Below are 13264 nucleotides of genomic sequence, written 5' to 3'. Positions count from 1 at the left end.
ACTTCTAGCAGCAGGCAGTGCTCCACCGCTGCTGCGAACCCTCCTGTTGTGGTAAAAGATAACCATTATGCTCTTCTTGATACAGGAGAGAAGAAATCACCCCCAGTAGTTAAGGGGGTGAAGCCTCGTACCCCTAAGGCTGGGAGGACTGCTGCCACCACTGATAAGAAACGTAGGGTAGTGGTGGTTGGAGACTCTCTGCTGAGGGGGACGGAGACACCAATCTGTCGCCCTGACCGTTCGTCCCGGGAGGTATGCTGTCTGCCAGGGGCCCGTATCCGAGATGTTACAGAGGCTTTGTCGAGGATTATCCGGCCTTCTGACTACTATCCCATGCTACTCATCCATGTAGGCACAAATGATACTGCGAGGTGTGATGCTGAGCAGATCAAGAGTGACTACAGGGCTCTGGGAGTACGGGTTAAGGAGTTTGGAGCGCAGGTGGTATTCTCTTCGATTCTTCCTGTTGAAGGTAGGGGTCCGGGCAGAAACAGATGCATCGTGGAGGTGAATGCCTGGCTGCGAAGATGGTGTCGCCAGGAGGGCTTTGGCTTCCTCGACCACGGGATGCTATTTGAGGAAGGACTGCTAGGAACAGATGGCGTTCACCTTTCGAAGCGGGGAAAGGCCTTATTTGCGCACAGACTGGCTAACCTAGTAAGGAGGGCTTTAAACTAGGTTCGACGGGGACAGGTGAGCAAAGCCCACAGGTAAGTGGGGAACAAGACCTGGGAGATGGGTTGGTAACAGGAGGGAGCACGGGCTATAATGGCAGAGAGGAAGGAGGGTCAGGGCAAAGCTGGGAGGCGAGATCAAACCAGTATCTTAGATGCCTTTATACAAATGCAAGAAGTATGGGTAATAAGCAGGAAGAACTGGAAGTGCTAATAAATAAATACAACTATGACATTATTGGCATTACTGAAACTTGGTGGGATAATACACACGACTGGAATGTTGGTGTAGATGGGTATAATTTGCTCAGGAAGGATAGACAGGGGAAAAAGGGAGGAGGTGTTGCCTTATATATTAAAAATGTACACACTTGGACTGAGGTGGAGATGGACATAGGAGACAGAAGGGTGGAGAGTCTCTGGGTTAGGCTAACAGGGGTAAAAAACACAGGTGATGTCGTGCTGGGAGTCTACTACAGGCCACCTAATCAGGCGGAAGAGGTGGATGAGGCTTTTTTCAAACAATTAACAAAATCATCCAAAGCCCAAGATTTGGTGGTGATGGGGGACTTCAACTACCCAGATATATGTTGGGAAAATAACACCGCGGGGCACAGACTATCCAATAAGTTCCTGGACTGCATTGCAGACAACTTTTTATTTCAGAAAGTTGAAAAAGCTACTAGGGGGGAAGCTGTTCTAGACTTGATCTTAACTAATAGGGAGGAACTTGTTGAGAATTTGAAAGTAGAAGGAAGCTTGGGTGAAAGTGATCATGAACTCATAGAATTTGCAATTCTAAGGAAAGGTAGAAGGGAGTACAGCAGAATAGAGACCATGGATTTCAGGAAGGCGGATTTTGGTAAGCTCAGAGAGCTGATAGGCAAGGTCCCATGGGAATTAAGACTGAGGGGAAAAACAACTGAGGAAAGTTGGCAGTTTTTCAAAGGGACGCTATTAAGGGCCCAAAAGCAAGTTATTCCGATGGTTAGGAAAGATAGAAAATGTGGCAAAAGACCACCTTGGCTTACCCTTGAGATCTTGCGGGACCTACAAAATAAAAAGGCATCATATAAAAAATGGAAACTAGGTCAGATCACGAAGGATGAATATAGGCAAATAACCCAGGAATGCAGAGGCAAGATTAGACAAGCAAAGGCACAAAATGAGCTCAAACTAGCTATGGGAATAAAGGGAAACAAGAAGACTTTTTATCAATACATTAGAAGCAAGAGGAAGACTAAGGACAGGGTAGGCCCACTGCTCAATGAGGAGGGGGGAACAGTAACGGGAGACTTGGAAATGGCAGAGATGCTTAATGACTTCTTTGTTTCGGTCTTCACTGAGAAGTCTGAAGGAATGTCTAGTATAGTGAATGCTTACGAGAAGAGGGTAGGTTTAGAAGAGAAAATAACGAAAGAGCAAGTAAAAAATCACTTAGAAAAGTTAGATGCCTGCAAGTCACCAGGGCCTGATGAAATGCATCCTAGAATACTCAAGGAGTTAATAGAAGAGGTATCTGAGCCTCTAGCTATTATCTTTGGGAAATCATGGGAGACGGGGGAGATTCCAGAAGACTGGAAGGGGGCAAATATAGTGCCCATCTATAAAAAGGGAAATAAAAACAACCCAGGAAACTACAGACCTGTTAGTTTAACTTCTGTGCCAGGGAAGATAATGGAGCAGGTAATCAAAGGCATCCTCTGCAAACACTTGGAAGGTGGTAAGGTAATAGGGAATAGCCAGCATGGATTTGTAAAGAACAAATCGTGTCAAACCAATCTGATAGCGTTCTTTGATAGGATAACGAGCCTTGTGGATAAGGGAGAAGCGGTGGATGTGATATACCTAGACTTTAGTAAGGCATTTGATACGGTCTCGCATGATATTCTTATAGATAAGCTAGGAAAGTACAACTTAGATGGGGCTACTATAAGGTGGGTGCATAACTGGCTGGATAACCGTACTCAGAGAGTAGTTGTTAATGGCTCCCAATCCTGCTGGAAAGGTATAACAAGTGGGGTTCCGCAGGGGTCTGTTTTGGGGCCGGTTCTGTTCAATATCTTCATCAACGATTTAGATGTTGGCATAGAAAGTACGCTTATTAAGTTTGCGGATGATACCAAACTGGGAGGGATTGCAACTGCTTTGGAGGACAGGGTCAAAATTCAAAATGATCTGGACAAGTTGGAGAAATGGTCTGAGGTAAACAGGATGAAGTTCAATAAAGATAAATGCAAAGTGCTCCACTTAGGAAGGAACAATCAGTTTCACACATACAGAATGGGAAGAGACTGTCTAGGAAGAAGTATGGCAGAAAGAGATCTAGGGGTCATAGTGGACCACAAGCTTAATATGAGTCAACAGTGTGATACTGTTGCAAAAAAAGCAAACGTGATTCTGGGATGCATAAACAGGTGTGTTGTAAACAAGACACGAGAAGTCATTCTTCCGCTTTACTCTGCGCTGGTTAGGCCTCAACTGGAGTATTGTGTCCAGTTCTGGGCACCGCATTTCAAGAAAGATGTGGAGAAATTGGAGAGGGTCCAGAGAAGAGCAACAAGAATGATTAAAGGTCTTGAGAACATGACCTATGAAGGAAGGCTGAAGGAATTGGGTTTGTTTAGTTTGGAAAAGAGAAGACTGAGAGGGGACCTGATAGCAGTTTTCAGGTATCTAAAAGGGTGTCATCAGGAGGAGGGAGAAAACTTGTTCACGTTAGCCTCTAATGATAGAACAAGAAACAATGGGCTTAAACTGCAGCAAGGGAGATTTAGGTTGGACATTAGGAAAAAGTTCCTAACTGTCAGGGTAGTTAAACACTGGAATAGATTGCCTAGGGAAGTTGTGGAATCTCCATCGCTGGAGATATTTAAGAGTAGGTTAGATAAATGTCTATCAGGGATGGTCTAGACAGTATTTGGTCCTGCCATGAGGGCAGGGGACTGGACTCGATGACCTCTCGAGGTCCCTTCCAGTCCTAGAGTCTATGAATCTATGAATCTATAAGGAGGAGGAAAAGTTATCTGACCTCTTCTCAAATAACCCTAGAGTAATAATAGGGAAATGTTTCAGAGAAAATTGGAGAAATTACTATGTAGGACCAGATGAATGGCACCTATTGCCTAGGGAATTTTTCCCTAAAGATAAAACTGAGGATGACTTGAGTTTAGATTTAGGAACCCAAGCAAAGCCTATTTTAAAGGTTTTAAGGGAATTGACCAGAGCAGGATGGTGGGATGATGATTTAAAAGCAAACGAAAGCTCAGAAGTTTTAGGAGCTGTGGTAATGAGAGGATGGAAGGAGGGGAAAATTTGGAATACTAAAAGTGACCTAACAGGGGGGTTTTTAGATTGGGATGGAATAGACCCTCGTGGGATACTATCTCGAGGATTGAAGTACCAGAAACCGTGGCTGCCAGAAGCCATGTATCAAGCTCAGAATTTTTATGAGCTTGAGGGAGTAACCTCAGGGGGGAGACCAAAGCCTAAAGATAAAAAACCAGTGAAAATAGAAAATAAACAGAAAGAAGGAGATCAGGTAGTAAGTAATCCAAAATGGAAAGAAATACCTGGCAAAGAAAGGTCGGCTTGGGCCTTCTTAAGAGATAAGGGACAAACAGAAGTAGGATTGAAAGGAGCAGCTCTCATAACTAAGGCCAAACAACTTGGATGGGTAGATAAATTTGAACGTTAGGAAAAGGCCCTCCTAAATAATATCTCCCAGGAGGGGGAAGAACAAGAAAAAGGGATAAGGGGGAATCTTAAAAATTTGATTTTAGTAGATATTAAATATAATGGGAAAAAATGGCTATTAGACTCAGGAGCTCAAACTTCAGTGATTTGCAAAAAAGGACCAACCTGGCAAAGGAGGGGACAAGCAATAGCTATAGGGGTAGGAGAAAGGATAGTGGAATATGGACAAATTAAGATTAATGGAAGCCCCCTTGATGTTATGTTAATGGATCATGATTTTAACATATTGGCCATGAAAGATTGGAAAACATTAAAGCATGATCCAGCTGTAAAGAAAGGATTAAAAATGATCTCAACATATGTAAATGAAACAAAGCTAATAAACATACCAATATTAGAAACAGGCAACCCCCCCATAAAGTCCAAACAATATCCTTTAAATAAAGAACAACAAAGAGCGGCAATGGACCTAATAGAAAAATTAAAAGGTCAAGGGGTACTAGAATTTTGTCAAAACCCGGGACATTTAAACCCTATTTGGGTAGTTAAAAAGAAAGCGAAAGGAGAGTGGAGACTGGTAGTAGATTGCAGGAATTTAAATAAAGCTACCATTATTAGAGCTGGAGGTCCGGATATTAATCATATAATGAGTTTTATCCGAGAAAATGGAGACTGTAAAATGTGGGGAATTCTGGATGTAACAGATCAATTTTACAGCATCCCCTGCCGAGATCCTCACAATTATGGATGCATTAAAATAGGAGGGGACGCTTGGAAATTTACCACTTTAATGCAAGGATGGGTAAACTCTCCTAGCTATGCTCAAGACTATATGGATAAAATTCTACAGCCGTATAGCTGGTGTGCTTGTTTCATGGATGATATAATCATTTGCGGAGACACCAGCGAGGATGTAGAAGTTAAAGTGGAAGCAGTAATAACAGTTCTTAAAGAACATAAATTACGTATAAAATCTGAAAAAATGCAAATAGGATCAGAAGTTGAAATTATGGGAAAATTATTAGGGGAAGGGTGATTTAAACTAATGGACAAAACCAGGGATATGTTAAAATCAATGGCAGAGAAATATTATAAAACAGAAAAGCAACAACAGCATGCTTTGGGTAAGCTTATTTATTATAAGGAATGGCTGTCACCAGGAGCCACAAAACGATTGGGGGCAACTATTGGTTGTCAGGAGGACTTTAATTCATTGTTAAGAGAGGAATTGGAACAGGCTGACCTTAGCCGACATATTAGTATTAGGATACCACAAAAGGTGGAAATTAGGGTAGAATTGGAATCATCTGTTATAATAGATAAAGAAACAGACATGGTACTTGATGTTATTTCTCATAATAGGGAAGATTCCTTTGAGCAAATAATGACTAAATTAGCAGAAAGACATCCGTGGATTAGAACAAGCAATGGGAATATTATAACAGTGGTCAGCCCTTATAGAAAATTGCATCCAGGAGATGGATGGTGGAATAACAATTGGAGTTGCATACATAAAAAAATAGGATATAAACAAGGAGGGGATCACATAGAGCCCATCTGTGGGGGAATAATGCCACTTGATGGAAGTAGCGATGGAAACGCTTCAGGAATATGGAGTTATGGTTGTTCAATATGTGGTATGTTAAAAGCAGGAATAATAGAAAAAGGTCAGAAAGAACAGAGAAAAAATTGTACTCAAATGGCAGAACGGGAGGGAAATAGTCAATTGTTTAAGCACTTTTGCTTAAACCATGGAGACAGAAATCAATGGGTAATAGGAGTAGATAGTGATTGGATATATAGAAGTATCCTAAAACAGCAGAAGTGGATAAACAAACAAACTCCTAAAATAAAATTGTGTAAAATCAAAAGTCATGATGAGAATGAATCAGAATTACATCAACTTGTCGATGAATATGGGGAAGAAGCCACATATTTAAACCCTGTGGCACATGAGGATTATCACCCAACTCAAAAGACAGAAAAACAAATGTGGAAAGAGTTGGCATTCTCCTCGAGCGAAATAGACCAAGCTCAGAAAAAAAGATTGAACTGTAAATATTGTGCAGAAAAAGCTGATCAAAAAAGACAGGATAAAAATTATCACACTCAGGAGGAATATGAAGGATCCAGAGTGTGGATGATAGATCTAATGTATCATATGGGAAAAGAATGGATCGTAATTTTACAAAGGGAAACAGGAAATATTTATGTTAAACATCTTAAAACCTTGGCATGTGATAATGTAACTAAAACTTTGGAAAATGTATTTTGCTTTTGGGGAATTCCACAGTATATTTTGTCAGATAATGGGCCACCGTTTAACAGTAAAAGGTGGATTCAATGGGTTCATGACTGGAAAATAACATCGCATCTACATATCCCACTCCACTCCCAAAGCCATGGTGCTGTGGAAGGGGCGATCAAAATAGCAAAACGAGGAATAGAAAAAGTAGGCCAAGAAAAAACCTGGATGGCTTACCATAACACTCCATGGCAGTCTGATGTAAAATTACTGCCTACTAAGCCCTGGCAGCCTAGATACGCCTTACAAGAACTGGTATGGTGTCACAGACCAGGGGAAAGTGCTCAAAAGGCTGTAATATTAGATTGGGGACCAACTCCATACCGATATAGAGTACAGTTAGAAAATGGAATAGAGAAAGATGTACACCAAAAGTGGCTAAGACTTAGTGAACCACAAAATGTCCATGATCAGGATAAAACAGTCATAATGCTATAACAAGTTTATTAGATTTTCTGTTCTAGGTCTTTGTAATCCTCAGCCTTTGGACAAGGTCGAGTATGGCAGCTGAAGATTGTGGACTGGATATTAATACAACTTGGTGGAATTTAACAAACGAATTCGGAAGTTGGGAACAATATACCTCGCTGGATATGAGAGTACTATTATTTAATCAAAGTAATTATATAGTATCCTTTAACTCTTCAATATATTTCGACCGGAACGGATATCATTATGGAAGGATGGTGCCTTATGTAAGTGGGGGCCGCTATTTTAATGGTGATCCCCTAAATGTTACCAATATTACAGTATTGGGGGTATTTACGGGACTCGGAGGGGGCCCACTAGTAGGCCCAGTAATAATCCACAATAAATTAAATACTTCTATTTTAAACAATCCCATTGATCGTCTTAATTATGGAATGAAGATTCCATACAACAACGGGACAATAGAGGTGACCTTCGATACGTTAGGATTAAAACATTGGGGAAAGGTAAAAAATGGGAGCAGTCAGTATTATATAAAATATGTGGAAATAATATATCCAAATGGTTTGGTGGGAAACAATAGTGATCATTATTGTAATTCTAATTATTCATATTGTGAAATCGATATAAATTGGGCAAAAATAACAAAGCTTTGTGGCCACAATTGTTCGTTTAATGATATGAGTCGGTATAACGTATCTGGGTCAGTAAATATTAGTAATTGTAAGGACAAGACAGAGGAAGAGATAGGTCAAGATGAGGGCGAGAGGAATAAAAGTAAGAATAAGGATAGTTGTCATTTAAGATGTTTTTGTTATTCATATTTTAAAATTCCAAATATAACTAATTTTGCATTATATAAAGTGGATTATGAACCATTTTTTGCAAAAACAAGGGAGTGGGACAATCCATTTTGCCCAAATCAAGTGTATAATAGGCTATTAATAGTTAAAGGGGATGTGAACTGGAAAGGAAATAATTTATCCATGACCAGAGAATTCCCAACAGTATATGCAACCACTAAATTATATTTAAAGGGTAATGTGACAAGGCCTAGAAGTAAACGAGACGTAATGACTTACTTAAACCCAGCAAATTATAAGTGGATAGATAAATTAAATGATCAAATGGGAAGTTTGGTCGGAGGAATAAAAAGCACATTAAAGGAGCTGCAAGAGAATAATTATAGAAAAATAGATGCCACTGTACAAATCTTTCAGTTATTAATTGGACAACTAAATAACTCATTTGATGCAAATTGTAAAAATGAAACTGTTTGGGAAGAACATATAAAAAAAATGCGTGAGGTGTATCATATTTATAATTGTAACTTTCGAAAACAATGTGATTATGCATGTATAATAGGACTAAAAGGACCTGTAATAAGAAAGCATATTAATTGTACTACCAAAGCATGTATGATATATTGGAGTTCAAATCTAGCATGTCATAATGGGTCGCAGGGATATAACAAGCAAGAGTACTTTTGTAGCCCACCCGCGAACGTGTTTAAAAACATTTATACACCTTGTGTACCAAAAAGTTATGAAGCAGAAATGATTACAGGAAATGAAGATAATGACAACGCCTTTTGTCGAAACGATAAATGTGGACTTTATTATGGATGGATGTATTCCCGAGGAAAAGGACGTATGGTTCTTGCCCCTAATGGATTTGACCGAAGTATGGCGATTCCAATGAAGTTTCCATTCAATGATACCCAGTTACAGGCATTATTGGACATTATTCGTGCTGGACATTATGCAGAACTGGAATATATTTGGGAACATATGCGTCCACTAGAACAAATGGATATTATGGGCATGGGATCCGGAATAACCGGCGAAGCTTTTCTTAAAGGACTTGCTATGGCCCTAGGTGAGGCCGGACAATGGTTAAATAATAAAATAGAACAAGGAATTGAGATATCAAAAGGGGTATTAATGCAACCGGTCAACATTGTTAAAATGATTGCTGATAACATTATATGGATAATAGGCGCTGTTGTAACTTGTAGTGTGCTAACTATAATCGGAATAATTGTTAAAGCATGTATCAAGCCAAAATATGAAAAGTTAATAAACGAGGAAGATTAGGTCAAACCACTCACAGCATGTAGGTAAAAAAGGGAGGATGTGAATGCTGGCCTGGTTTGACCTATAAACCCTAGTTGGTTGCTATGCAGAAACAGAGCAAGAAGCCTCAGCTGATTCTTAGAACAGCTGATGTCATAAGCAACGGCTGCACAGGATGCGCTTAACCGCAAACCACAAGCTAAAACTTAATTAGCATAAGAAGCGCTGGTGAACGTAAATGCCTGTACCTCAGAATCAAATAAAAGACGCGGCATGAGAGAAGTCGGGGCGAGTCACTTAAGGGGGTACCTGATCCTCGGAAAGGGACGTGCCTAAGGTGAACTCTGCCCGGTGCCTAAGGGCATCGTTAACCAGGGAAACAAAATCGCTGTTACCGGAGTCCGTAGAGAACCCCGAAATCCTCGGAGACAAGGGGGCAGGGCCTCTTGGACACATCCCCACCAAGGGAGATCCAAGTAGGCTTTGCCGCCGAGAGCCCGAGTGAGCGGACTGGAAAGGGGCCCAAGACACATCCCCACCAAGGGAGATCTTGGGTATTACCTGGACCATCCTAGGGGGTATCCGGAGCCTCTTGGTGCGTCAGTCGATTCTGGGTACAGAAAAAAAAAAAGGGGCAATTCAGAGGGCTCTAGAGTGCTGGCCTTACAGCACACGTAAAGAGCAAAAACCTGCTTTGCTAAATCAAGCGCTTGAAAAAGAATTAAGGTAAGGCTTTTAATTTAAGGTCGCACGGCCTGATCAGCCGTATAGCTAAAAGAAAGTTAGTATGATATAAGCTTATAATTCCAATAGATATACAAATTGTTATATTTGTTATATAAGATAGCCCTTTATATGCTGCTCATAATTATCTAGCTACCTCACTTTAACTATATATTTACCTGGCTATAGTTATAAGACTACTAGAAGAATTAACTCATATAAACACAATTATTATAATTATACTGTTTAATAAAAATTAATAAACGTTGTACAAGCCTCTGAGTGAGTGAATCTTAAAAAGGATCCACGTGGAAGCAGCCGGCCGCTATAGGGCTAACCTCCAATTGATTTTTAACAGGAGGCGCCTAAGGCTGGGCCACGATAGGAGATGGAAATAATATTACCCATCTCATAATAAGCGGTGCATAGGGGACCCAGGGGTTGGGCAGCTGGAACTAGAGATCCGGCCCCCAGGGGTTCGTCGTCTGGAGCTAGGATTAGGGGACCAAGGGTTTCTTCTTATCGAGCTAGTGGTTTGTCCCCAGGGGTTGGGCCCCTGGAGTTAGGGTTAGGGCCCACAGCGGTTGGGTCCCTGGAATTAGGGTTAGGAGACCCAGGGAAAGGGCCCCTGGAGCTAAGGTTAGGGGACTTAGGGGTTGGGCCCCTGGAACTAGGGATAGGGGACCTACGGGTTGGGCCCCTGGAACTATGGTTAGGGGACCCATGGGGTGGGCTCCTGGAGCAAGGGTTAGGGGACCCTGGGAAAGGGCACCTGGAGATATTGGGTTAGGGCCGCCAGGTATTTGGCCCCTGGAGCTAGGGTTAGGAGATCCAGGAATAGGGCCCCTGGAGCTAGGGTTAGGGGACCCGGGCAAAGGGCCATTGAAGCTAGTGTTAGGGCCCCCAGGCGTTGGGCCCCTGGAGCAAGGGATAGGGGACCCAGGGATTGGGCCCCTAGACTAGGGTTATGAGAACCAGGAATAGGGCCCCTGGAACTAAGGTTAGGGCCCCCAGGTGTTGGGCCCCTGGAGTTAGCGTTAGGGCAACCAAGGGTTGGGCTCCTGGAGCTAGGGTGAGGGCCCCGAGGGGAAGGACCCCTGGAGCAAGAGTTAGGGCACCCAGGGGAAGTGCCCCTGGAACTAGGGTTCGGGCACCCCGGAGTTGGGCCCCTGGAGCTAGGGTTAGGGCCCCCAGGGTTTGGGCCCCTGGAGCAAGGGTTAGAGCCCTCAGGGGTTGGGCCCCTGGAGTTAGGGTTAGGGCCCCCAGGGCTAGAGCCCTTGGAGCTACTGTTGGGGGAGCCCAGGGGTTGGGGCCCTGGAGCTAGGGTTAGGGCCCCCAAGGGTTGGGTCCCTGGAGTTAGAATTAGGTCCCCCAGGGAAAGGGTCCTTGGAGCTAGGTTTAGGGCCCCCAAGGGTTGGTCCCCATGAGGGTTAGAGGACCCAGGGGTTGGGCCCCTGGAGCTAGTGTTAGAGTCCCCAGGGGATATCCCTCTCGAGCTAGGGTTAGGGGACCCAGGGGTTGGGCCCCTGGATCTAGAGATTGGGCCCCCAGGGGTTCGTCGTCTGGAGCTAGAGTTTGGGGTCCAAGGGTTTGGGCCCCTGGAGCTAGTGTTATTGTCCCCAGAGGTTGGACCCCTGTACATAGGGTTAGGGCGCCCAGGGGTTGCGCCCCTAGAATTAGGGTTTGGCCCCTCAGGGGTTGCCCCCTGGAGCTAAAGTTAGGTATCCTAGGGTTTGGGCCCCTGAAGCTAGGGTTAGAGCCCCCATGCGTTGGGTCGCTGGAGGAAGGGTTAGGGGACCCATGGAAAGGGCCCCTGGAGCTAGGGTTAAGGCCTCCAGGGGTTGGGACCCTGGAGCTAGGGTTAGCGCCCCCAGGGGTTGGGCCCCTGGTGCTAGGGTTAGGGGACGCAGGTTTTGGGCCCCTTTAGCTAGGGTTAGGGGACCCAGGGAAAGGGCTCCTGGAGCTAGGGTTAGGGGACAGAGGCAAAGGGCCCCTGGAGCTAGGGATATGGCCCCCAGGGGTTGGGTCCCTGGAGCTAGGGTTAGAGGACCCAGGACTTAGGTCCCTGCAGCTAGGGTTATGGCCCCCAGGGGTTGGGCCCCTAGAGCTAGTGTTAGGGGACCCAGGGAAAGGGCCCCTGGAGCTAGGGTTAGAGCTCCCAGTGGTTGGGGCTCTGGAGCTAGGGTTAGAGTCCCCAGGGATTGGGACCCTGGAGCTAGGGTTCGCGGACCCAGGGAAAGGGTCCCTGGAGCTAGGGTTAGGGGACCCAGGGAAATGGCCCCAGGAGCTAGGATTAGAGCCCCCAGCGGTTGAGACCCTGGAGCTAGGGTTAGCGCCCCCAGGGGTTGAGCCCGTGGAGCTAGGGTTAGGGGACCCAGGGGAAGGGCCTCTGGAGCTAGGGTTAGGGCCCCTAGGGGAAGGGCACCTTTAGCAAGGGTTAGGGCACCCATGGGTTGGACCCCTGGAGCTAGAGTTAGGGTCCCCAGGGGTCGGGCCCCTGGAGCTAAGGTTAGGAGCCCCAGGGAAAGGACCCCTGGAGCTAGAGTTAGGGCCCCCAGGGAAAGGACAACTGGAGCTAAGATTAGGGGACCCAGGGAAAGGGCCCCTGGAGCGAAGGTTAGGGTCCCCCCTGGAGCTAGGATTAGAGCTCCCATGGGTTGGATCGCTGGAGCTAGGGTTAGGGGACCCATAGAAGGGGCCTCTGGAGCTAGGGTTAGGGCCCCCAGGGGTTGGGCCCCTGGAGCTAGGGTTAGCGCCCCCAGGCGTTGGGCCCCTGGAGCTAGGGTTAGGGGACCCAGGTTTTGGGCCGCTTGAGCTAGAGTTAGGGGACCCAGGGAAAGGGCCTCTGGACCTAGGGTTAGGGGACAGAGGGAAAGGGCCCCTGGAGCTAGGGTTAGGGCCCCCAGGTATTGTGCCCCTGTAGCTAGGGTTAGGGGACCCAGGAATAGAGCCCATCGAGCTAGGGTTAGGGGACCCAGGGAAAGGGCCATTGGAGCTACGGTTAGGGCCCCCAGGGGTTGGTCCCCTGGAGCTAGGGTTAGGGCACCCAGGGATTGGGCCCCTGGAGCTAGGGTTAGGGGAACCAGGGATAGGACCCCTGGAGCTAGGGTTATGGCACCCAGGGGTCAGGCCCCTGGACTTAGCATTAGGGCAACAAGGGGTTGGGCCCCTGGAGCTAGGGTGAGGTCCCCCAGGGCAAGGGCCCCTGGAGCTAGGGTTAGGGCCCCTAGGGGAAGGGCCCCTGGAGCTAGGGTTAGGGCACCCATTGGTTGGACCCCTGGAGCTCGGGTTAGGGCCCCCAGGGGTCGGGCCTTGGAGCTAAAGTTAGGAGCCACAGGGAAAGGGCCCTTGGAGCTAGGGTC

This window comes from Gopherus evgoodei, chromosome 4 (genome assembly GCF_007399415.2).
Source record: "Gopherus evgoodei ecotype Sinaloan lineage chromosome 4, rGopEvg1_v1.p, whole genome shotgun sequence".
In the NCBI taxonomy this organism is placed as follows: Eukaryota; Metazoa; Chordata; order Testudines; family Testudinidae; genus Gopherus; species Gopherus evgoodei.
The sequence above is the reverse complement of the archived record's forward strand: the minus strand, read 5'-3'. Positions refer to the sequence as shown.